Here is a 10,055-nt window from a genome sequence, read left to right as displayed (position 1 = left end):
GGAGCCAATGTGCGTTTCGGTTTGTTAATATAGGGCGGACTTTAACGGGGCGGATTCGACCCGTAATGCACTTGTGCGGGGTATTTTTGTTTTTATTCTTTTTCACAATGTAATTATGGTTTGGATTATAACTACTTATTGGATGTTTATTTATCTATATATGAAAATTATCTAACAATTCTAATGACGACTTGAAATATTATATAAGTGATATTTTGTATTTTTGCAATATATTGGTAGTAAGTTTACTTGAGATAAAAGAGATCAAAATTTTCATTTAAACGCATACAAAAATAAAAAAATAAAAAATATATCTTCACTCGTTCAAAAAATTTACCCTTTTTTTTATTACTATATTTATTTTATTTTATTTTTTGAAGCAAATCAATGCAATAATGTCATAACATCTTTTTGAAAAAAAGAAAAGAGACAGAGGTAATCACAATGAAGTATCTTTAAATCTCTTTTGCACCCAATTATCATATCATTTTGACGAACGAAAACAACTCCAAACTATATACATCAAAAAATGGATCAAACAAAGTATACATGAATTCATAACCTCATTTCCTTTATGTTTGCTGCTCATTTTTAAAATTCTATATCGCTTTATATATACATTGACGTTAGTACAAAATATTTACACAATCAAATTATTTGTTACAGTAATAACAAATTTGATACACACAACACTAACAATGTAAATAAACTTTATATTGTCAATTATTACGTACATAAGTCTTGTTATAATTAATACTTGTACAATTTTTTTAACCCCACCATTGGTGTACAGCAACACCCTCATCCCTTAACATACCATACAAAGATAAACATTCCCAATATGCCCTCCTACTTTTCTTTTTATCACCTTTTTTAATACCTTGATGTTTACACTCCAAGAAGAGTTCATCAACTAACCTAATTGCTTTGTTTCTCACCATTTCTTCAACCACTCCAGCTTCTGCCTTCATTACCACATATTCATTTTTTTTCACATTCTTCTTTAGCCAATCAGACATTCCAATCAATGGTGCAGATGACTCTTTTGTCACTGTTTCAATCTTGAATATCTCGAATTTCGTATTCCTTGTAGGATAATGCTTCGAAAACCAACTCGAATCGCCTAATGCTTCGCTCTTTTCTTGTAAACCAACATCAATGAAGACCCTTCGTGGGTAACTTTCTAGGGGAATATCCATCAATTCTGACAAATAACGAGTCCGTTTAAGATATTTGCCAGATTTACCTGATGCTGCTCTTGGTGGTTCAAGTAATACATCTTCTAGTTTTTTCAGTGCTGCCTCTTTTGCACTTGGAGCAAAGTTGAATAATTTTCTATGATGCGTAGTAGGAGTAGTACTAGTTTTGATAGAGGCATAAGTACTTGTCTTTTTCATGGCTATAAATGTGGAATCAAATTTTCGAACATAGACAACTTTGTAGTTTGATGGTTGTAGAAATGTAGTCATGGGGTTGTTGTTAATTAGTTGAACAACAACAATACCACCTACTTTTAAAGTGCGATCAATAAAATTGAGAGATTTGAAGAAGCGGCAGGAAATTAGTGCAAAGTCAAAAGACTCTTCAAGAATGGAACTTTTTTTACTTGTCAAATCTGAAAAAGAAATCAAATCCGTCTTGTAATCACTTGTTACTTGACAATTGTAAATAGCTTGATCTTCATTTCCATTGGTAATAAGTAGGGACCTATCCCCCATTTTGAGAAGGCCTTCATTGGCCAAATCATGAAAAATGAGAGGCAAAAACTCCAACTTGATCGGATTATAATTAGCCATCTCAACTTTAGAAACATTAATATATCCGTAGCTCGATGTTAAACCCCTGATTATCGTATTAATCCAGGGGAAAGAGAGAATAATCAATGCCAAAATGGCTGCTTGAGAAATCATCTTCAAAATCCACAAATGGTGAAATCTTGTGATGACTAAATGCGTATCACCGTGAAAGCCTAAGGCGTCCATGTATAGGCTTTTCATTTTGTCATGTTTCTTGGTGTGAAAATTATGCAACAAACTCATTGTTTTATACGTCATGTTTATCGGATTGAACAAGTTAAGCACATGAAAATTTCGCTTTCACTGTTAATCAGAAGTCAAATCGTATTCGACCGACTGACTTCTGAGAGAATTTTTGTCCTACCGGTACGAATCTAAATTAGTCGGGCCAGTAGACAAAAGAGCAAGGTTGAAATCTTTTTTAGGCTAGCCGAGGAAGGTTGAAGGTGTTTGCAATTTTTGAAAAAGAGAGCATGTAAATTATAATTCAATCTAAGAGCAAAAGGGAAGTGGTAGAGAGCTTGGATTGGCAAGAATTTTAGCGAGTGCAAAACCTGGCAGCGGTGTGGTTTCCACCCACGAGGGCAACACGATTACTTTGCAATTTTGAAAATAACCACAATAATTCTTGTAGCCTTTGAACCTCCATTTTCTAAAACTATATAAATCTCCTTCCTTTTCTATGGTTTTCAGATCGACATGACTTTTTATCTATCTCATGATTTACTTTTGATATATTAATTGGAAACGAACAAACACCTCCAATTAATAATATTTTTGACAATCGGTCTGAAAGAAATAAGGAAGGAGGAAGAAGAACAAGAGAAAAAGAGTAAAGACTTTATTTCTTTTTTGAGTGTTTCTTTTTTTTTATGATCTCTAAATGATATTGTCGTCCTTCCTTTTAAAAGGCTATATAGCAACTAATATAGTATAAACGGTTTCATAGAAGAAAGTTGTTAGAAAAAAGAAAATAGACATTTCTTGTTTGAAAGAATGGTTGGTAATGCGGAAATTTCTAACTCAAAAGGAATGGCGAAAATTTGTTTACTATGTTGATCAATTTGGTTCGAGGGAATGAACAAACAAATATGAAAGGTTAGTATTGACTATTGAACACGAATTTGTTATACGTGTTGGTGCGTCATTAACTATTGTCATCATATTGTGGTGTGATTATTGGTAATAAGCAACAGTTTGTTGTAATTTGCTTTGTGAGTTTAAGTTCTATTATACTAATAATGTAAAAAAATATTTATACAATCATATTACTTATTAGATAATTACCGATAAATCTTTTAATAAGTATTAACTGATAATACAATAAAAATGATACTAATCAAGTTAGATTTCACATTTAGTATAAAATAATCTTTACGTTATCAGGTTAAAAGTTATAAAGGCGAAAGGGTCTGGACAATCCGTTAAGTAACTTACAATGGGTCTATGTCTACTTTACTAATGAGTTTCCTCCTAAGATTACTAATACTTCTCCAAAACGCAAATTTCTGGTGAATCAAAAGATAGTACCATTTCATTCAAATTCAATGTTTCCTCCACTGGACAATATTATCACTTTTAGTCTGCGATAGATACTATTTACATATAGTAGCCGAAAAAGTATATAAAAATTTATATATCATACTGAATGTGGATAAGATTAGGATGGATAAGATTAGGAATGAAGATATTCGAGAAAGGGTGGGTGTGGCCCCAATAGAGGACAAGATGCGGGAAGCACGACTCAGATGGTTCGGGCACATTCAGAGGAGGTGCACTGATGCACCTATGAGGAGGTGTGAGCGATTGGCGGTGGTGGGTACGAGGAGAGGTAGAGGGAGACCTAAGAAGTATTGGGGAGAGGTGATCAAGCAGGACATGGCGCGACTTAGGATTACTGAGGACATGACCCTAGACAGGGAACTGTGGAGGTCGAACATTAAGGTTGAAGGTTAGGGGGAAGTTGTGAATATCTATACAGCGCACTAGAGTAAGACTAGCCCGTTAGGAGTTAGGCTTAGGATACTACTGGTTAGCTACTAATGCAGGGCTTTATACGCTGGATATTAGTTTACCTTCCATCTCTCTCGTATTTCCTATATTCTCTTATATGGTTGTTATTTTGCTATTTTAATTTCTTTTATGTATGTTATGTATTTTATGTTATTATATTATGAGTCTATCAATAGTACTAATATATCGTCACTTGGTACTTTCTTGAGCTGAGGGTCTCCTGGAAACAGCCTCTCTGTCCCTCGGGGTAGGGGTAAGGTCTGCGTACATACTACCCTCCCCAGACCTCACTTGTGGGATTATACTGGATGTTGTTGTTGTTGTTGTATATATCATACTGAATGTATATATATAAAAAATTATACAAATTTTATACATTTTTCGGCTATTGTTTTTACAGCGGCTATATAGTGTCATTTTACCAATCTTCTTTATGACTGGATTTCGATTTGGTCTTGCACATTGTACTACGATAATGCTCAAATTGAAAGATGCATTACTCATAAACATAACTTGATTTTGAGTTTTTATTTATATTTAAACAAATAGACAAGGTGTGGATTATTAGAAACATATTGTTAAGTATAATTGATAATTAAAGTTTTAAATGAGAAGATGCATGCCTTTTTTATTGAAATGGTGTATCCTTGGGCTATTTTCGCAACTACTTTGTCTATTATAAACAAATTTGATCCTATTTTTCAAAACCAATTCAACGTTTCTCCAAACTCTCTTTCTTCCACATCCAAAAGATCTAAGTTCAAGTTCTTAATGTTCTAGAAGAATTTCTCCCACTATTTGTTTGGTCTAGAAATTTAAAGGTTTGTCATATTCACAAAATCTAATGTTTGCATTAATCTCACAACAATCCTGGTGAAACTAAGAAAACAAATATCGTTTTGAGGAAAACATTCCACCCGTGTTCCAAATCTTAATTAAGTGATCTTCGTTCATATTTTTCGAAGACTTTCGTCTGAATCTTTTTTCTGAACTTATTATCAACTTACATGACGAGGCCAATGTGCATAGGAATTCTTGCTCGTGCTTTGTCAAATTATAATACAGTTTAAGATATCATCCTACAGAGATTGGAACATTTATGCTACGGATTTAGATTATCTTCATCACTATTTAGGAGAATTAAATTTATGAGTGAGCGAAAGTTCTAAGATTTTTAGAGGCAAAGAACTAATTGAGTAGAAATAATAAGACAGTATTGGGAATCCTTGAAGCCGCTTGATAAGATTAATATAATAAGATTTAAACTCTAATACTTATTTCTCGAAAGTATAATTGCCTATTTCTAATACAATTATATGTTCTTCACTTTAAAGTAACTATCTAAAACACCTCTTCCGATTAGTATAATTAAATAATTTACAATTAGTGATGATAAGAACAGAAATATTTTCTTGCCTGAGTTGTACCAATAATAACAAAAACCTCTTTCGATTAGTTCTCGTTAGATCAATAGACTTAATCAAATTACTTTCTTTTCCGGATAAAGATTGAAATAAGTAAGACTAAAGACACTTGTAAGTAGCTGCGATTATATTAATTTGCCCAATGACTATTTTATTTATAACTATTCGCTGCAACTTATTTTGCTTCTTCCGAATACAAAAATTAGCACAACGGTAGTTATAAAATAGAATAGTTAGATTTGACCATATTAAATAATCAACACCTTATTACTTTGGTACAAAAAAATGGAGATTTGGGCAGCTTCTCGGACAAGAGCATATAGAACTGAATATATATTATAGTAACTTAGCAAGTTTTTTCAAGTATCCCAACTGGAGTAGTTTACTTTATTATGGAGTAGATAAGAGTACTACTAAGATGATAAAGAAACAGAATACTTCCTAAAAGAGAAAGAAATATTAACTGCCAAAATCTAAGCTAGAGAATCCAATTAAGAGATCGACTCTTTTCTACTATTCTGGCATACCTTGCCTTACATAGATAGGCCCTATTTATAGGAGAAAATTTCAGGCAAACTAATCCTCTGTTGCGGCAGTAAAAGTTGTCGTCGCGACGCTAATTACTTTATCTTTTCTTCTCATTGTGCTGCAACAATAAATGAAACAATTCCCTTTGTGACCATGAAATGACATTAGATCCTGCTATTAGATCAATTTTTGCCTTATCAACTTCTATCCCTTTAGCAGTAATTTTATGTCCTAAAACAATTCCCTTTGTGACCATGAAATGACATTTCTCCCAATTAAGAACTAAATTTGTCTCTTTACATCTCTTAAGAACTAAGGTCAAGTGCTGAAGACAATCTTCAAATGTTTTGCCAAAAAGTGTAAAGTTATCCATAAAAATCTCCAGAAACTTCTCAGTCATGTCAGAAAAAATGGCTGACATGCAACGCTGAAATATAGCAGGGGCGTTACACAAACCAAATGGCATTCTCCTATAAGCATACGTTCCATGGGGACATATGAAAGTTGTCTTATCCTGATCTTCTGGTACAACTGGAATCTGGTTGTAACCTATATAATCATCAAGAAAATAGTAAAAACCATGTCCTGCTACTCTTTCCAACATTTGGTCAATGAAAGGTAAAGGAAAGTGATCTTTTCTAGTAGCGTCATTGAGACGTCTGTAATCAATACAAACTCTCCATCCTGTAACTGTCCTTGTAGGTATGAGTTCATTATTTTCATTTTTCACAACAGTCATACCTCCTTTTTTTGGTACTACTTGCACAGGACTTACCCAAGGGCTGTCAGATATGGGGTAGATGATACCTGCTGCCAGAAGTTTCACCACTTCTTTTTTAACTACCTCTTGCATTGCTAGATTAAGTCTCCTTTGAGGTTGGACTATTGGTTTGTAATCTTCTTCCATGAGAATTTTGTGCATGCAAATGGCTGGGCTGATTCCTTTGATATCATCTACAGTCCATCCCAAAGCTTTCTTGTGTTCTTTCAAGACTCTAATCAATTTGTCTTCTTGTTCTGCAGTCAAAGAAGAGGAAATGATCACTGAAAATTGTGATACTTCAAGAAAAATATATTTTAAATGAGAAGGTAAAGTTTTAAGTTCAATTTTTTGTTGAACTTCTTTTGATAAAACTTCCTCATTTTGTGGTCCACTTTCCGGTGTTTCAGCTTCTTCTTTAATTCTTGGGTCATCATCATTTGTAGAGCCAGAATTTACCAGACATCTTTCTAATGAGTCAGAGATTAGTTGATTATCTTTGTATTTATCTGCAAGATCATTTAATAAGTCAATGTGAAAATAAGAAGATGATGACTCATCATCAGGATATGTCATTATTTTCTGCATGTCAAAGATGACTTTCTCTTCACCGACCCTTAGTATCAATTGTCCTTGATGAACATCGATGATTGCTCTACCGGTTGCCAGAAATGGTCTACCCAGAATCAAAGGTACATCACTATTTTCTTCCATTTTAAGTACTATAAAGTCTACTGGAAATACAAACTTGTCAACTCGGACAAGTACATTCTCAATAATTCCCTTAGCATTTTTAGTACTTGAATCAGCTAGCTGTAAAGAAACAATTGTATTTTTCATTCCCCCAAGTTCTAATTTTCTAAAAATTGAGAAAGGCATCAGATTTATTGAAGCGCCAGAATCACACAATGCTTTTTCAAAATGAACACCTCCAAGAGTACAAGGAATTGTAAAACTGCCTGGGTCACCAAGTTTTTGTGGAAGCTTATTTTGAAGAATAGCACTGCATTTTTCTGTAAGTTTAACTACAGAGATTTCTTCCAATTTTCTTTTACTTGACAAAATATCTTTCAAAAACTTGGCGTAGGAGGGCATTTGCATTAAAGCCTCAGTAAATGGAATATTTATGTAAAGCTGTTTCAAAATTTCAAGAAATTTAGAAAATTGTTTATCAAGATTTTCTCTTTTCATTTTCTGGGGAAAAGGAATGTCCTCAGAGGGAGGATTTTCTTGTGAAATTGTTCTTTCTTTTCTTTTTTTCTTTTGTTCTTCTGGCTGTTCAGATGTTACCTTGGTGGAGTCTCCTTTTTCCTGTTTTTCTTCCTGTACCTTGCCTTGTCGATTTGGATATGGGTCATCCAAATTCTTTCCTGATCGTAACGCAATGGTTTTGAGATGCTCTTTCGGATTTTTCTCAGTGTTGCTTGGCAATGGTCCTTGAATTTTTCCTGACAAAAGAGTTGCCAATTGACTTACCTGAATTTCCAGATTTTTCAACGATGAATTATGACTCTCCATTTTCTCATATGTAGCCTTTATGTATTTGTACATCAAATCTTCAAGGCTAGGTGTATGAGACTGTTGTGGCTTAGGCTGATAAGGTCTAAAATTTTATTGCACCCTATTCTGATTCTGAAATCCTGGTGGTCCTTGTACCTATTGTTTTAAAAACTGTGAGTTTTCAGCACCATTGGGGTTACTCTATTGGAATCCTGGATGTTTCTGAGCCATGGGACTTCCATAGGGGTAAGATTTGTAGCTAATTAAGTTTATCTGTTCATCATTCTGATTTGTGGCTTGACATTCATGATTGAGATGATTCTCACCACAAATGTCACAACCTTCAGATTGTTGTGGATTCACTTTAAAAGTTTCAAACTTTTTTGCTAAGGAAGCAATTTGTTGAGTTAAGGTGTTCAGAGCATCTACCTGGTTCACAGTCACTGCCTTTTTATAGTAACACGGTCAGATGGCCACTGCATTGCATTTTCAGAAATTTCATTTAACAATTGTAAGGCTTCATCAGTAGTTTTTCCCATTATGGAACCTCCGGCAGCTGCATCTATAACATTTCTTGATGAGGGTTTTAACCCGTGATAAAAAATGTATAGAAGCATGTGATCGGGAATTCCATGACGAGGACATTTTCTCAATAAACCTTTTAATCTTTCCCAAGCCTGATAAACTGACTCAGTGTCAATTTGCAAAAAAATATTAATATCTTGTCTCATTTTTGTTGTTTTAGCAGGAGAAAAATATTTGTTTAGAAATTTCTGAGTCATCTGATCCCATGTTATGATGGATCCTCTAGGCAAGCTACGTAACCAAGCTTTAGCTTCTCCTTTCAGAGAAAAAGGAAAAATCCTTAGCCTAATTGCATCCGGTGATACCCCGTTATACTTAGCTGTTTCAACAAGCTCAAGAAAATCAATCAAATGACTATGTGGGTCTTCACTGGATCTCTAATGAACTGGCAAGATTGTTGAATTGTTTGGATCAAACCAGTCCTGATTTCAAAATTGTTAGCTGCCACAAGAGGTCTTCTAACACTTGATTCACAATCAAATTGATCAGGTCTAGCATAATCCCTCAGAATCATATTAGCTGGACGTGGTGCTACTTCATCGAATTGGTCTTCTGGAATTTGGGGTGGATCATTGAGAAGTCCTTCATCTTGTTCCATGTCTTTTCTAGCTGTGCTATGAAAAGTTGAAGTTTGTCCTTTCCTGCGCAATCATAAAGATCTTTCAATTTCAGGATCGTATTTAAACAACTCTGTAGAAGAAGAGCGGGTCATAAACTAGCTGAAATTCCTGAGAATAAGAAAGAAAATAAAATAAGCATTAGAAAAAAAATAGTTTCCCAAATTAGTAAGAAGATAATTAATCTGAAGTAGATAATTGCCAATCCCCGGCAACTGCGCCAAAAATTTGACGAGGCCAATGTGCATAGGAATTTTTGCTCGTGCTTTGTCAAATTATAATACAGTTTAAGATATCGTCCCACAGAGATTGGAACATCTATGCTACGGATTTAGATTATCTTCATCACTATTTAGGAGAATTGAATTTATGAGTGAGCGAAAGTTCTAAGATTTTTTGAGGCAAAAAACTAATTGAGTAGAAATAATAAGAAAGTGTTGGGAATCCTTGAAGCCGCTTGATAAGATTAATATAATAAGATTCAAACTCTAATACTTATTTCTCGAAAGTATAATTGCTTATTTCTAATACAATTATATTTTCTTCACTTTAAAGTAACTATCTAAAACACCTCTTCCGATTAGTGTAATTAAATAATTTACAATTAGTGATGATAAGAACAGAAATATTTTCTTGCCTGAGTTGTACCAATAATAACAAAAACCTCTTTCGATTAGTTCTCGTTAGATCAATAGACTTAATCAAATCACTTTCTTTTCCGGATAAAGATTGAAATAAGTAAGACTAAAGACACTTGTAAGTATCTGCGATTATATTAATTTGCCCAATGACTATTTTATTTATAACTATTCGCTGCAACTTATTTTGCTTC

The 10,055-nt window shown here is 33.7% G+C and overlaps 1 non-coding gene across 1 annotated transcript; it reads left to right on the top strand.

The window, feature by feature from the left end:
* The first annotated feature begins 8,648 nt into the window (after positions 1-8,648).
* Positions 8,649-8,755, top strand: LOC138890933 (small nucleolar RNA R71). The gene has a single exon (XR_011407296.1). It is a non-coding gene; the product is annotated as a small nucleolar RNA R71 (small nucleolar RNA).
* Positions 8,756-10,055: the final 1,300 nt, after the last annotated feature.

Source organism: Nicotiana sylvestris, chromosome 4 (assembly GCF_000393655.2).
Source record: "Nicotiana sylvestris chromosome 4, ASM39365v2, whole genome shotgun sequence".
Taxonomy (NCBI): domain Eukaryota; kingdom Viridiplantae; phylum Streptophyta; class Magnoliopsida; order Solanales; family Solanaceae; genus Nicotiana; species Nicotiana sylvestris.
This window is presented reverse-complemented; position numbering and strand designations above follow the sequence as displayed.